Source organism: Sorex araneus, chromosome X, assembly GCF_027595985.1.
Source record: "Sorex araneus isolate mSorAra2 chromosome X, mSorAra2.pri, whole genome shotgun sequence".
NCBI classification, from domain to species: Eukaryota; Metazoa; Chordata; class Mammalia; order Eulipotyphla; family Soricidae; genus Sorex; species Sorex araneus.
In genome coordinates, this window is record NC_073313.1 from 183,292,098 (window position 1) to 183,307,780 (window position 15,683).

At 45.9% G+C, this 15,683-nt stretch overlaps 1 protein-coding gene across 25 annotated transcripts in view; it reads right to left on the reverse strand.

Annotated features, from left to right (window-relative positions):
* CLASP1 (cytoplasmic linker associated protein 1) overlaps positions 1-1,102 on the reverse strand; it is a 242,752-nt gene extending 241,650 nt beyond the window's left edge. For all 25 annotated transcript variants that reach the window (XM_055123331.1, XM_055123325.1, XM_055123330.1 and 22 more), the window contains exon 1: positions 1,005-1,102. The gene's annotated coding sequence lies outside the window, so the exon portion shown is untranslated. The remainder of the gene's footprint in view (positions 1-1,004) is intronic.
* Positions 1,103-15,683: the final 14,581 nt, after the last annotated feature.

Sequence of the window (15,683 nt, forward strand, 5' to 3'; positions counted from 1 at the left end):
ACACACACACAGACACACCACACACACACAACCAAGCTAAGGTGCAACATCTCTCTCTCTCTCTCTCTCTCTCTCTCTCTCTCTCTCTCACACACACACACACACACACACACACACACAAAACCAAGCTAACGTGCAACATATCACACACGCACACACACTCACACTCCTCTTCGTCAGAGCGTCTCTGCCAATACCAAAGAACAACAAAGGCAAGTTGGGGAGGCTGCCCTGGGCTTAACTCAGCACCGCTCCGCTTTCCCAGCCGCTTCCCAAAGCAGCTCCCCGGCGGGGGGCCTCCCGGGGGGGGGGGGCAAGGAGGGGGACCCCCGAGTCTCCCGCCCGGCCGGCCCCTGGGCTCGGCGCCGCTCCATCAGCTTTTGTCTGGCCGGGCTGGGCGCCCCAGCCGCCCGCCTCGCCGGCACCCTCCTCCTCTCTGGATCTTTCTCCACACCCATCACTCGGCCCTGACTTCGGGTGGTGCATTTCTCTCCCTCGCCCCCTCCGCGTGAACCCCCCAGCCCCACACCCCCCGCCCCAGGGAAGGCGACTCCGGGGGCTGGGAGTTTCTCCCCCCGCTAGGCCCCGGGAGACTCGGGTCCAGGCTGGGGGGAGGAGGGGGGCGCCCGGGGTGGGGTCTGGGAAAGGAAAAAAGCAAGAGTGGGGGCACACAAAGCCGGCTGACCCCACTGCCGACCTCCCCCCCTCACCCCACCCCACCCCAGCTCTCTTTGCAAAGCAGCCTGGGGGTCCGCGACCTGGTGCTGGGATCCACCATCCTCCCATCCCGCTCCTCGCACGGCTCCCACCTAAAGGGCCGGCCCCCTCCCCCCCTCCCCTAAGTGCACCCCAAGGCGGATGACAGCGCTGGACATGGCCCCCACCTCGACTAAGAGCCCGCCACCCCGGGAGAGGAGAAGACGGTGGGGGAGAAGGGGGGGTGGGGGGGTGCCTGGGAAGACCCAGCTCTAAATAAATCTCCTCGCCCGAACCCGGGTACTTACAGCCGTATAATTCGGTACAGCTGCCGCTGCGGACCCGGCAGCCGCCGCCTTCTCCTCCACCCCAATGAGGTTAAGCGCTTGGTGCGGGGATTAAAAAAAAAAAAAATAGGAACCCAAGGCGCCTGCGCAGTGCGGTCCCCCTTTTTTTTTCCCCCCCTTACCGCCACTGAGCCGACTGACCATAGAGAGTATGAACTGAGACCAGAGAGGCGGCTTCCTCTCTATGGTAACACCCCCCGCGCAGGCGCCGAGCAGGCGGCACAGGGACTGCGGGAGCCGCCAAATCTCCGGTGATTTGGACTCCGTGTCGAACGTCTTTTGAGCCTAGTGGGGAGCCGTAGCGGCGTGGTTGGGGCGGGGGGCGTGCTTGAAGGGAAGGATTCACAGGATGTAGGTGGCTCCCTCGGGGAGTTGCGGCAAAACTTAGCTCCGGCGGCGGGGATCAGATCCAGGCGGCCGGGGCCATAGGGCGCCGAGCGCGGCGATGCGTTGAGCTCAGGAGGAGTCTGAAAGGCCGGGAATAAAAAAGTCAAACCAGGGGCTGGAGCGATCGTTCAGCGGGGAGGGCGTTTGCCTTGCACGCGGCTGACCCGGGTTCGATACCCGGTATCCCATACGGTCCCCTGAGCACCGCCAGGTGTGACCCAAAAAAAGCAAACAAACAAACAAAAGTCAAGCTAGAACTTCCTTCAGTGCGAGTTCTGAAATCGGAAGGAAAGGCGTTTTGCTTCTGGGTTACCCGCCAGCCACCCCGCCTCCCCAGAGTGTCTCCTGGGGTGAAGGAAACTGCAGCCTGCGACTTCCTGTATCGGGAGTCGCCTCGGTCCCCCCCTTTTTCCCTTCTCGAGTTGGCGCCCATTCTTGAGCCGGAAACACAACTTTCTAACGGTCCTGAGCCCCGGGGGAGACTGGCGAGGCCAGCCGGAGTCCCTTCCACCCGGAACGCCGCTGTGCCCTTGCGCTCACGGGACGCTCAGAGACCGTCGGGGCGAGTATCTGGGCAGAAAGTTGTGGCAGGTCCAGAGCGCTGCCTTTAAGGGTCCCTGCAGGACCTAGGGGTTGGCCCCGCCAGACCCTGGACCTGGGGCGGAGCGTTTGACATTGCAATCTTCCGGTTTGTGCGCAGCCCTCGTGCGCGGGAGTTGGCTTCACTGCGTCGCGATGTCCCGTGCCTTTGCTTTTCCCTGGGAGCTCTTAGCTTTGCCTAGCTAAGGGAGTGTGTGTGTGTGTGTGTGTGTGTGTGTGTGTGTGTGTGTGTGTGTGTGTGTGTGTGCATCTCTGCCGGTCCCACTTAGCTTTGCCTAGCTAAGGGTGTGTGTGTGTGTGTGTGTGTGTGTGTGTGTGTGTGTGTGTGTGTGTGTGTGTGTGTGTGTGTGTGTGTGTGTGTGCATCTCTGCTGGTCCCTCTTAGCTTTGCCTAGCTAAGGGTGTGTCTGTCTGCCTGCTGGTCCCTCTTAGCTTTGCCTTGCTGAGGGTGTGTGTGTGTGTGTGTGGTGTTGTTGCTGCTGCTGCTGCCAGTCCCTCTAATGCAGAAAGGAAAAAAGACTTCTGATAGGAAGGGCAGGACTCCTGGTTGGATATAGAAATGGTGAAGAACCTTTGGGAATGGTAGGGCAATGATGCCAGAGCATTCCAGAACTGCAGCACAGAGGCAGAGGGTTGGGGGGAGGGTGTGGGATGATCACAATAAGGAGCACTGTCCACATGGCCTGGGACTCGGGGAGGAGGGAGAAATAGACTTGGGGCATTTTAAATCAATCCCAGTAACATCCCGCTTGTGAGCCATCCGTGAGAGTACCGCTTGGTAAAGTGCATTTACAGTGGCTGTGGGTCTGTCCCACAGTTTTCTTGTTCATCTTACAAACCCCCCGCCGCCGGTCAGCCCCCACCCTTTTTGTCTCTGAATTCACCCACCCAGTAACTCAGCCAAGTGGAACCACACGGTATTTGTCTGCCTGTGACAGTTTTCGTTCAATTAGCACTGTGTGCTCGTGGTTCATCATGTTGTAGCAAGTGTCAGAATTTCCTTCCTTTTTAATGAGGCTGAATAATATTCCATTGTACAGCTCTACAACAGCCGCCTCTTGGGTGCCGTCCATCTCTTGTCTATTGTGAGCAGCACTGCTGTGAACATAGGTATACAAATATCTCTTTGAGACCCTGCTTTCAATAAGAGTGAAACCAAGGAAGACTGGAAACCAGGTAGAGAAGTCTATACTGTATCAGGTCCTCAAGTCGAGGTGGTAACTGAATGGGTGGTAACTGAATGGGTGAACTGTTTTTATGAAGACACAAGGACAGGGCAGCTCAATACACTGCATTTATAGGAAGCGTCTATAGAGTCTGCATTGTACCACCACTTACATAAATTACTGTTAGGCCACTGAATCCTTCCAAATAAATGAATCCACTTTTATTCCACGTTTTATGGGTGAGAAAATCAGGGTAAAGGATGGGCTGCGGAGAGGCTCAACAGCCACACCCACTCTTCATACAAATGATTAGAAAACCAAACTCCCTTGTGAACTGGACCCTTTGACTACTGACTGATTGATTTTGGAAATTGATACTGAAAGAGTTCACACATAGAAATGATCTGTCACTGGAGAAAGAGTAGGCTGACATCACAAACTTTTACTATCAAAACCCATGGCCTATATGAGGGCCTAACAACAAAACTACATTTCCCAAGGCCCTTAAAGATACTAGGGGGTGATTTCAAGTCTGTTCACTACCTTAAAAATGTATAAAATGCCCAGCAAGCCTACTTTTCTTTTTTTCTTTTTTTTTGCTTTTTTTTTTTTTTTTTTTTTTGCTTTTTTGGGTCACACCCGGTGATGCTCAGGGGTTACTCCTGGCTCCTGTACTCAGGAATTACTCCTGGCGGTGTTAGGGGGACTCTATGGGATGCTGGGAATCGAACCCGGGCAAACACCCTACCTGATCTGCTCCTGGCTCGTGTACTCAGGAATTACTCCTGGCGGTGTTAGGGGGACTCTATGGGATGCTGGGAATCGAACCCGGGCAAACACCCTACCTGATCTGCTATCGCTCCAGCCCCCAAGTCTACCTTTTTTTTTTTTCTCTTTGGGTCACACCCAGCGATGCTCAGGGGTCACTCCTGGCTTTGCACTCAGGAATTACTCCTGGCAGTGCTTGGGGGACCATATGGGATGCCGGGGATCGAACCCGGGTCGGCCGCGTACAAGGCAAACGCCCTACCCGCTATGCTATAGCTCCGGGCCCCCCTAAATCTACCTTTTAATGACTACAAAGGATAGTCCTCAGGGGGTTATTCCTGGCTCTGTGCTCAGGAGTGACCCCTGGTGGCAGAGGTAAGACCATAGGTTGTGCCTGGCACTCAGAGCTGGGTCAGCCGCATGCATGATAAGCACCTTCTGTACTATCTTTCTGGCCCCTGTGTAAACAAAACAGGGTGGAAAACAAGCCCTAGACCTCTTTACCATTTAAGAACTAAAATAGCAGGCCAGAGCTATAATATGGGATGTAGCTGGTAGAATGCTTGCCTTATACATGGAAGACCCAGGTTCGATCCCTGGCATCCCATGTGGTCCACCAAGCATCGCCAGGAGTAATTCCTGAGTCCAGAGCCAGGTGTAACTCCTGAGCATCGCTGAGTGTGGCCCAAGAACCAAAATATAAAATAGGACTGGAGAGATAACTCAGTGTCTGAGCACGTGCTTTGCATGCAGGAGTCCCGGATTTGTTACCTGGCATGTCGTGCTTATTAGGCCCACCACAGCACTGCCAGGAAAAATCCATAGAGAAGCCACCAAACCTCTTGGAGTGTGAGGCCCTGATAAAAAGATAAAAATAATTTCTATGACATTGAAAACACCCCCAAAACAAACACATGAGCATGCAGCCATGATTGTCTTTTAAATCCCAGGACTCCACATGATCCCCTGAGAATTACCACATCTGGCTCATGAATATAACTGTGCATAACTTCCCACCCAAAATTAAACAAGTGACATATTTATTATGTCACTTTTTTTTCCATTTGGGGGCTATACCCAGTGGTGCTCAGGACTTACTCCTGGTTCTGTGCTCAGGGATCACTCCTGATGTCACTTGGAGGATCATATGCAGTATGACAGATTAAATGTAGGTGGACCACATAAAAGGCCAGTGCCCTACTTGCAGTCCTATCTCTCTGACCCCTCACATTGATTTATTATGTTACGCATTTATTCTTCCTAACTTAGACATCTTATCCCCAGCATGTTCATCGCAACCAATGTTTATTAATCATTAGATCCATTCAGATCTGTCACAAAGTCAATAGAAAGCATCTTTTAGGTTTCTTTCAGGACATTGTTGAGAAGGAGAAGCTATTGCAGGAGTCAGTACTCTCCCTAACAAAAACCCTGAGGTTCTAAGCAAGGAACCATAGCTGGAAGTGTTCAGGGATCACTCCTGGTGGTGCTCTGGGAATCATGTGGTGCCGGGAATCAAATTTTAGTTTAGCTGTTTGCAAAGCAACCACCCTGTATGCTGTGCTATGCTTCATATTTTTGCAATTTAAAAAATTATTCTTAAATGATTTTATAGCTTGTTTTAAATAGCATATCTCTATAACAGAAATCATTACACTCTGGAAAAGAAGATATAGTTTTCCTTTTTTTCTTTTAATTTTTTTTTTCAGTGCTGGGGCCTCACATACAAGGCAAGTGCTCTTGTACCGAGCCATATTCTTGACCCATATTTCTTTTTTTCCTTATGATTCAGTTAGACATTATTTTCCCATCCATGTTAGCCTAAATACTTTAGTAACAGGTACATCTGATTAGATAGCTTTACTTAATCTTCAGTAATCTAGGCTAGATGTTCAGTGAGAAAATACTTCATGCCTAAAGGAAAAACCACACCTATAGATCCATGCTGTTAAGATCTGTACCATAGCCCACACAGAATCTGGATTTATACTACTTAGGGACTGGAAGTTTGCTGGAAAAGTGGTGTATATTGTAGAAACGTGTGGGCAAATGCCGAGCAAGTCTTGTAGATGATGAAAACAGGAGATTAGAAACTAGTTTGCTAAATCATGTTCATAACCACTCCCTGGAGTACAATTACTCTTATTACTTGACTTGCCAGGTAAGTATCACCCACTGAAGGAGTCAGTACAAGTATCTGGTTTACCTCTCACAGGCTTCCTCATCTGGCAAGCTGTTCTGTTCCCTTGTGCCTTTAAAACCCCTTTAAAATGACAATGGCAATTAGAGGATAACTGGTAAAGTTAAGGGTGTTAACTCTTTCAGCTGACAATTTAACTGTATGACCCAGACAAGTCATTTAGGCCAGTCACAAACCAAGGAAAATTTACCTTTACTGAATAGGATACCTTTAGTTTCTAGTGATGTCACAAGTGAAATTGATATACCAAAAACTTGCCTCAGGGCTGGAGCAATAGCACAGCGGGTAGGGCATTTGCTTTGCACGAGGTGGCTGACCCAGGTTCGATTCCCAGCATCCCATATGGTCCCCTGAGCACCGCCAGGGGTGATTCCTGACTGCAGACCAGGAGTAACCCCTGTGCATCACCAGGTGTGACCCAAAAAGAAAAAAAGAAAAAATCTTGCCTCTCAGTAACAAAAGCAGTTTTATTTTTTTTATTTATTTATTTTTAATTTAATAGTTTATTTTTAATTAGTGAGTCAACGTGAGGGTACAGTTACAGATTTATACATTTTTGTGCTCATGTTTCTCCCTTACAAAGTTTGATAACCCATCCCTTCACCAGTGCCCATTCTCTACCAAAAGTAAACCCAACATCCCTCTCCCCCCTCCCCAGTCCTGTCTCCCCCCACCCCACACTGCCACTATGGCAGGGTATTCCCTTTTGTTCTCTCTTTCTGATTAGGTGTTGTGGTTTGCAATAAAGGTGTTGAGTGGCCATTGTGTTCAGTCTCTAGTCTATATTGGGCCCGCATCATCTTTCCCCCACATGACCTCCAATCACATTTTACTTGGTGTTCCCTTCTCTGAGTTGCCCAGAATGAGAGACCAGCCTCCAAGCCATGGAGACAACCCCCTGGTACTTATTTCTACTATTCTTGGGTGTTAGTCTTATAGTCTGTTATTCTATAGTCCACAGATGAGTGCAATCTTCCTATGTCTGTCTCTCTCTTTCTGACTCATTTCACTTAGCATAATACTTTCCATGCTGATCCATTTATATGCAAACGTCATGACCTCATTCTTTCTAACAGCTGCATAGTATTCCATTGTATAGATGTACCAGAGTTTCTTCAACCAGTCATCTGTTCTAGGACACTCGGGTTTTTTCCAGATTCTGGCTATTGTAAACAGTGCTGCGATGAACATATAAGTGCAGATGTCATTTCGACTATACTTTTTTGCTTTTCTGGGATATATTCCCAGCAGTGGTATTGCTGGGTCAAATGGGAGCTCAACCTCTAGTTTTTTGAGAATCGTCCATATTGTTTTCCAAAAGGGCTGAACTAGCCGACATTCCCACCAGCAGTGTAGAAGGGTCCCTTTCTCCCCACATCCTCTCCAACAGCGGTTGCACAAAAGCAGTTTTAAAATCAGTTTATTTACCATGAGAGACATGACAAATCCAGGGAGTTCTATGCACAGCACTAATGCAAAACAAATGATCATATTTGTTTGCCCTTTAAACATTAGCCATTGCCCAGTGTATAGTAATCTGGCTGTGTTCAGACACATTGAAGACTTTTGCTTAGACTTAGTAAGAAAAAACGGGATATGCCTGAGAATAAATAAGTTGGCAAAAAACTTTAATTTCAGAATTTCCTTTTGAATGGCTATTAGGTTTCACAACACTGACCCAACTCACAGATGGACTTATTTAAAACTAGGTAGAAGTAAATTTACTTGAAAATGCATATACTGAACACTTCAAAAATTTCTATGTCAGCCTTGCTTCTAGATCTGCATTACAGAAGATTCCTTGTTTTACATTCAAGTTGGTTTTCTATTTTTAAAAAATTGAGCGATATGCCAAATACAGTAACAATAACAGGTCTCATTCTCTTGACCCTGAAAGAGCCTCCAATGGTTGGGAAAGACAAGTAAGGAGAGACTGCTAAAATCTCAGGGCTGGGACGAACTAGAGACGTTACTGGTGCCTGCTCGAGTAAATTGACAAACAATGGAATGACAGTGATACAGTGATACAATGCAAAAAAATGAACACTTTATTTCAGAAGAGTGTTTGGGGCACACCCAGTGGTACTCAGGTACTACTCCTGGCTCTCTGCTCAAGAGTGGCTCCTGGAAGTACTTGGGGACCATATGTGGTTTGAGGTTTCAACTGGGGTCAGTAGGATGCAAGGCAATCCCCTGTACCCCTGTACTGTCTCTCTGACCCCAAATTAACTTTGTGGGAAAAACAGATTACTATCTTGTCCAGTTATTACATTATGTCATAAAAGGGCACATAACAGGTGTGGGAGGGTCAAGGAAAGCAGAGGAAGAATAAACACAATGGTCTTTTGTATGCTTGTGTGTGGGTGATTTTGGGCCACACCAGCAGTTCTCAGGGACTATTCCTAGGTCTGTGCTTATGGGTCACTCATGGTAGTGCTCCAGCGACTTTTATCATGCTGGGGATCAAATTATAATTGGCCACATATAAGGCAAGAACCTTAATCCCTATGCCGTCTCTTTGACCCTACTTTTTTTCTATATTGACAGGGTACTTAAAGGTTTTACAGAGATTGTCACTTGTCATCACGTTGATCTTCGATTTGCTCAAGCAGGTGCCAGTAACATCTCCATTTGTCCCTGTCACATGCTAGTATAGCCCAATGGCACCTGCTTACTCCAGGAACACGAAGAGCTTCAAACTGTTTGCTCAGGGTTTTGACGAAGAAGTTTGACCATCTCATAGGTGGGCGGCCACACGGTCTTTTGAAGTCCCGTAGAACCCAGTTGGTAACAGCTCTAATTCAGCGGTCGTCTCTGAATCGCATTACATGTCCAGCCCATCTGATTTTTGATGCCTTGGCAAATGAGAGAGCATCCCTGATTCTTGATCATCGATGGAGGTCGGGACTCCGGATCCCTTCTCTCACTGAGTGAAATGTGACATTCCAAGCATAGTTCTTTCAATTCCTCTTTGGGATACCCAAATAGCGTTCTCATCCTGGTTTTGTACAGCCCAGGTCTCTGAGGCATATGTTGGTGCAGGAAGAACGGTGGAGTCGAAAAGATGTGCCCAGAGCCAGAGGTTCTTCATCCTCTTAATAACTTCTTCAATGCTCTTGAAGGCGTTCCACGCTGCTCTCTTCCTCCTGCACAGTTCTGGCGCCAAGTCGTTCTTCATGTTGAGTTCTTGACCCAGGTACACATAGCTGCTGCATTTGGAGATGTTTGTTCCATTGAGAGCAAATGGAACATCAGGGACTAGTTCATTTTTCATGAACATTGTCTTTGTGAGATTCAGCTGCAGTCTGACCTTTCCACACTCATGGTCGAAGTTGGCCAGCATTTGTGCCACTTGGTTAATGTTTGGTGTTATTAGAATGATGTCATCAGCGAAACGGAGGTGGTGTAGTTCCTTACCGTCTATCTTCACTCCCATTTCTTCCCATTTCAGTCATCACATGACGTTCTCGAGGATGGCACTAAAGCGTTTCAGTGAAATGATATCGTCCTGCCAAACCTCTCTCTCAATGATCACTTCCTTGTAGAATGGTGAGATCCTGGTGTTGAATCTGTAATACATCTTGCAGAGGATCTTGATGTACTGAGTTTGAACACCTTCTTTGGCTAGGGCTCGATGACCACTTCAGTCTCAACAGAATAAAAGGCCTTCTTTAAATTGATGAACGTTAGACAGAGCAGCTTCTTGAACTCTCGCAAAACTTCGATGAGTTTGGTCACCGTGTAGATATGGTCGATCATGCTGAATCCTTTTCAGAACCCAGCTTGTTCGCATGGTTGTCCTTGGTCTAGTGTTCTGCCTATTCTATTCAGGATGACTCGAGTGAACAAGTTGTAGACGACGGACAACAGGCAGATTAGGCGATAGTTGCTGATGTCGTGGATGTCTCTCTTCTTGTACAACAGAACGTTCCTGCTGGTTTTCCATTGGGATGGAATCTTGCATTCAGACAGGTAGCATGTGAAGAGCCGAGCCAGTGTATTGAAGAGTACTGGCGGCAGATTCTTCAGGTGTTCGGATCTGACCTTGTCTGGACTGGGTGCTTGTAGTATCTTTACCAATGAAATGGCATATTGGATTTCTGAAGGGAAAATGTTGGAAACGACATATCCATTATGCGAAATTTGGTATGTGGGCAGGTGGACGTGGCTATCGAAGAGATCCGAGTAGAAGTCATGAATAATCCTCTCCATTGCCCTTCTGGAAGATGTGATAGATCCATTAGGACGTCAGAGAGGAGTCATCTTGGTCTGGTAGTTGGTGAAGGACAGTCAAGCATTGCGAATACTTTTCCCGGCTTTTGCCGCGTCAGCAAACACTGCTGCTATTCTCCTTGAGGTCTTCCTTTATTGCTTCTCTGAACAGCTTTGTAAGCTCGGATGTTAGCTTGTTATTACCTGAAGCTCACACCAAACCACATTGGTGAATGAGTTCAAGAGTTTCTGAAGACAGGCATCTGTGGCTTTCCCACTCTCGGCATTCCTCAAGCAGTCATGGAGGTGCTGAACCAGTTGATTGTATTCCTTGTCCATGTTGCCAATGACAATATCTTCCCATGTTACCACAATAGTAGTGTCAAAGAGCTCACAGTTGGTGGTCATTTTTGGAGTTCTCTTTTTTTTTTATGGAGTTCTCTTTTTAAACTTAAACTTTGCAGTCCTTTCTCCCTGCTCTGTGAAGTAGAATTTTGCACGAAGGAGACGGTGGTCTGATCCCGTTTGGAATTTTGGGACAACAGCAACATCAGTCAGGCAAAACCATCAATTGAATATGATGTGGTCAATTTCATTGTGAAACTGTCACCGGGAGACTCCCATGTCCACGTTTAGATTTGGCCTTCTGGAACTGTGAGTTACCATGGATGGTCTTGGTCGACATGATGAACTCAGACAGTCTCTCACCCTATTCATTCCATTCTAGGCCATGGGTCCCGATGTGGAGTTCTTCAAGCGACCTTCTTGGTCCTATCTTGGCATTAAAATCACCAACAATGATCTTGTAGAAGGTGTGGCGTTCTTTATAGAACTTCTCCAGCTCCATGTAGAACTTTCCAATTTCTTCTTCATCGTAGTTGGATGTTGGTGGGTAGACAACAAAGACAGAAACTGCCAGCAGTGAGCCACATCTATTCAAGCATAAGCATCTGATTCAGGTTGTTAGGTATTTGAATGAATCAATGCTCATGGCCAATTGCGTGTTGACAAGGACACCGACACCACCGACACCTCTATTGTCACATGTTCCAAGGAAAAATTCTTCTCCAGTGTCAAAAATGGCGTGATGTGGTCGATGCCTTCTTGTCTCAGACAGACCAATGCTGTCGTACTTGATCTTCTGCGCTTGCGCCATCAGGTCCTCGATGGATGCTTCCATGAGTTGAAAGTACAGACAGTCATTTTGTCCTTCATTTTGGCAGCCTAATTCGTCCCTGAGATTTTATCAGCCTCTCCTTGCTCATCCTTCTTAATGCTGCCATATTGGGAGCTCTTTCAGTGTCAGGGGAATGAGGCCCATTGTTTTTACTGTTTTTGGCATATCGAATATACCATGGGCAGCTTGCCAGGCTCTGCTGTGCAGATGGGATACTTTGGGTAGCTTGCCGGGCTTTCCGAGATGGATGGAGGCTTTTAGGGTGGCCTCTAATTGCCCTTACAGGTGTTCCCATGGTTCACACCATATTTGAACCCTGTCAAATATAGTGTGGTAATTATGGAAAATGGGCATTAAGTGTCTTATTATGTGTCATGTGGCTGCAAAGCACATTGGAGCATGGCAGCGGCTGGGCACAAAGATTATTACTTCAAAATCTCATATTGTAACATTTCATCTCTCTCCTCTCTTTGTCTCACACAAAAACACACACACACATACACACACACACACACACACACACACACACACACACACACACCCCTTCAAGGTCATCTACATAACAGTGTATGTTCATTAGGAAGATTGAAATGAGTAAGCAAAACTGCCCTTATTTTATTAGTAAATATAATAGGTGTCTATCTGCATTTGTTTACTTACAAACACTTAAGGTTAAAATAATTTCATCTATCTGCTGTAAATATTGGAACACTGCTTGATTGTCATGCATGGGAATCTTTGCTATTCAAAATTGCATAGTTTTGCTTCGAATGATTTTTGTTTTGCCGCATTATGTCTTGTAGTACTTGAAATGGAGGTGGAGTCTGTCACTCTGCCAGCTTTCAATTTAAAAGGTTAAATAATGCATTAAGAAATCAGAGATTGGGGCTGGAGTGATAGCACAGAGGGTAGGGCATTTGCCTTGCACGCGGCCAACCCGGGTTCGAATCCCAGCATCCCATATGGTCCCCTGAGCACCGCCAGGGGTAATTCCTGAGTGCATGAGCCAGGAATGACCCCTGTACATTGCCGGGTGTGACCCAAAAAGCAAAAAAAAAAAACAGAGATTTTGGGATTGGGTATATGATTCAAGTGGTAGAACATGTGTGTTACATATGCAAGGCCCTGCACTCAATCTCTGCTCCCTACCACCAGGGCCCACCAAACACCAGTGAAAATGGCCCATTGGATAAGTTTAAATAACTTAAAACAAGGAAGATATTTTAAGTTATACTTGTTTTTTGGTTTACAGCATTATTAATAATGGCTTCTCATCAGCAAATTTTTACATAGTGAGATTTTTACTTGTTATATATCCTAGCTTGTCTTAGTTTCCTATTAGTGGATGTAATTCTTTTTGTTTTCTGTTTGTAGTAACTAAAGCCCATTTTCTTTTTTCTTTATATTATCTATGTATGTTCAGGATCATGCCATATTTCATAATTTTTCATATGAATTCATCTAACTGGGTGGTGTTGCCCCGGGTCAACCGAGAGGTGTTCAGAGGCTACTCCCAGTTGAGCGCGTAGAAGGTTGTTCCCTGCAAGAGCTTAAAGGACCATACAGTGCCAGGGATTGAAGGCCTCCAGCTTGCAACGAACGTGCTCCAGTTCTTGGAGCTGTCTCTCCCACCCTTTATCTAACAGTTTTATTTCTTTATTAATTTTTTATTTGGTGAGAAAGATGTTTGGGCCGCACTCAGCAGTGCTCAGGAGACCATATTCAGTGCCGGGGATCAAACCAGGGTTGGCAGCATGCAAGGCAGTTTCCTTAACTTCTGTACTATCTCTCTAGCTCCTATCTAATATTTTAAATCTAATTTTAAAAGAAATCTAATTGTTCACTATATAATCTGGGCCCAGATATCAAACTAACAAATATCCTCTTATATTTTGATTTCATCATTTCCCAGAATTTGCTTCTACTCGCACAGGATTTGGCTGTGTAACTACCCTAGAACAGTGCATCTCTCAAGAACTTGTCCAAAGTACATTTTCTACACCATCTACTTCACTAACTGGCATTCTGAGTCATCTGGAATTAGGCACCACCCTGCTATTAACTGTGAATAAATTTCACTTGCATGTCTCCTTTCTTTTGAATTCCAGCACCATGTGAATTAAACTGCTTGTTGTTGCTTTCAACCTGTAATTCCTGACTGCAGCAAGTAGTTGCCAACTCTTGAAACTAACAGGTTTGACCAGAAACTGCACTTTTTTTCAGTGTGAGTGCACTGAACTTCATAGAATATATATATACTTATGTAAATTCAATGACAAGATCACAACCTTGTCAATGGGTATTTTGTCCATTGATAACATACTATCTCAATTTAAAGAAAAGAGTTGTATCATAATTCAGAGGATAAATCGAATTCTTCTTCATACTGAACTGGAGAAAAGTAGAAAACTATTACTGCCAAGAGACTATCCACAATGCGAGTTTGTAAGTTTTTAACTGTATCTCACAGTGAATCATTAAAAAAATAGGTAGAGAAATAAAATTTTTAAATTTTTAAAGAGAGAGAGAGAGAGAGACTATCTACAACTTCAAGACAACTAAGGACCAATTCCAAAGACAAAGAAGTCTACATGGTGAACAAACAAGACATTTGCTAACAACAGGGCAATTATTAGTTCTTTTCAGTCAACTTGTGCAAATGAAAAGTAAACCAGCCAAAAAAGTCATCCAAAGATTTATTTGGGATCACCAGTTTTTTATCCAGTCAGTGTGAGGAAATGATTAAAAGAAGGAAAAACCAAGGCCAGAAAGATAGTACAGCATCCAAGTCACTTGAGCTGAAATGGGTTTGATCCCTGACACCCAAGTACCACCAGGAGTGATTACTGAGCGCAGAGTCAGAAGTAAGCCCTGAGCACTTCCAAAAAGAAAGAAAAAGAGGCATTTCAGAAGCAAAGAAAATTTGGGGGTCAGGGAGGAGGGCACACCCAGCAGTGTTCAGGGCTTACTCCTTGCTCTGTCCTCCAGAATCACTCTTGTCAGGACTCGCAGAGCCATATGTAGTGCTGGGGATAGAACCTGATTCAGTTGTGTATAAAGCAAGCACCCTACCCATTGTACTATCTCTCTGGCCCGCCAAGAAATTTTTTTAAATGAAGCTTCAAATTTTTTCTTCTTAGAATCATGGAAAATTCAAGGGAAGTGCCTTAAGGCTGAGTCCAAAGGGCTAAAGTGCATGCAAAAGTCCCGGGTTCAATTCTGGATACCACATGAGTGTGCTGGGCCCAAGTAGATGGGGCCAATTATTGTCAGGATTGGCTCTAGGGTCCCCTGAGCACTGCGTGGAAGACTATTTTACACCAAAAAGGAGATACCTCTGAAATGACTTAATCTGCCACTGTTAGCTGACTGCAAGAAAATTGAAGTCAAACCAATTAAGGGCTTCATCTAAAGTGTCTGTCCTTACTCATGACATATTCAGAACAGGAACTGGTTGATGGTTCCTTTCAGCAGATTTGAAGAGAACTAACAAGTAAATCTGACAGCACACATCTTGAATCCATATTCCTAAAAGCATCCTCTATGTAGCTCTTTTGTGAATCCTCCTTTCTCTGAAATTTAAACAAATATGTACGAATATTTCAAGAAGAAAATGCTGGCTATAAGGTGGGGAGAATACCTGTACAGACTTGTTCATTGGAAGCAAACATTTGGCTTCTCCAAGGCAATGGAGAATCTTACTCATGAGACTGAAGTTAAAAACTGATTGTGTCACTAGGCAGAGAGCAAAGAACCTGTTCTGAATGTAGCACTATAGCACTGTCGTCCCGTTGTTCACCGATTTGCTCGAGCGGGCACCAATAATGTCTCCATTGTGAGACTTGTTGTTACTGTTTTTGGCGTATGGAATACGCCATAGGTAGCTTGCCAGGCTCTGCCGTGTGGGTGGGATACTCTCAGTAGCTTGCCGGGCTCTCTGAGAGGGATGGAGAAATCGAACCCGGGTTGGCTGCATACAAGGCAAACACCCTACCTGGTGTGCTATCGCTCCAGTCCGTTCTGAATATAGTAGGTTGAAATTAAAACAGAATAAAAGTCTATAGAAAAGTGATTGTTTGGGGGCTACCTCTGACTGTGCTCAGGGCTTGCCCCTGACTCTGAGCCAGAGAT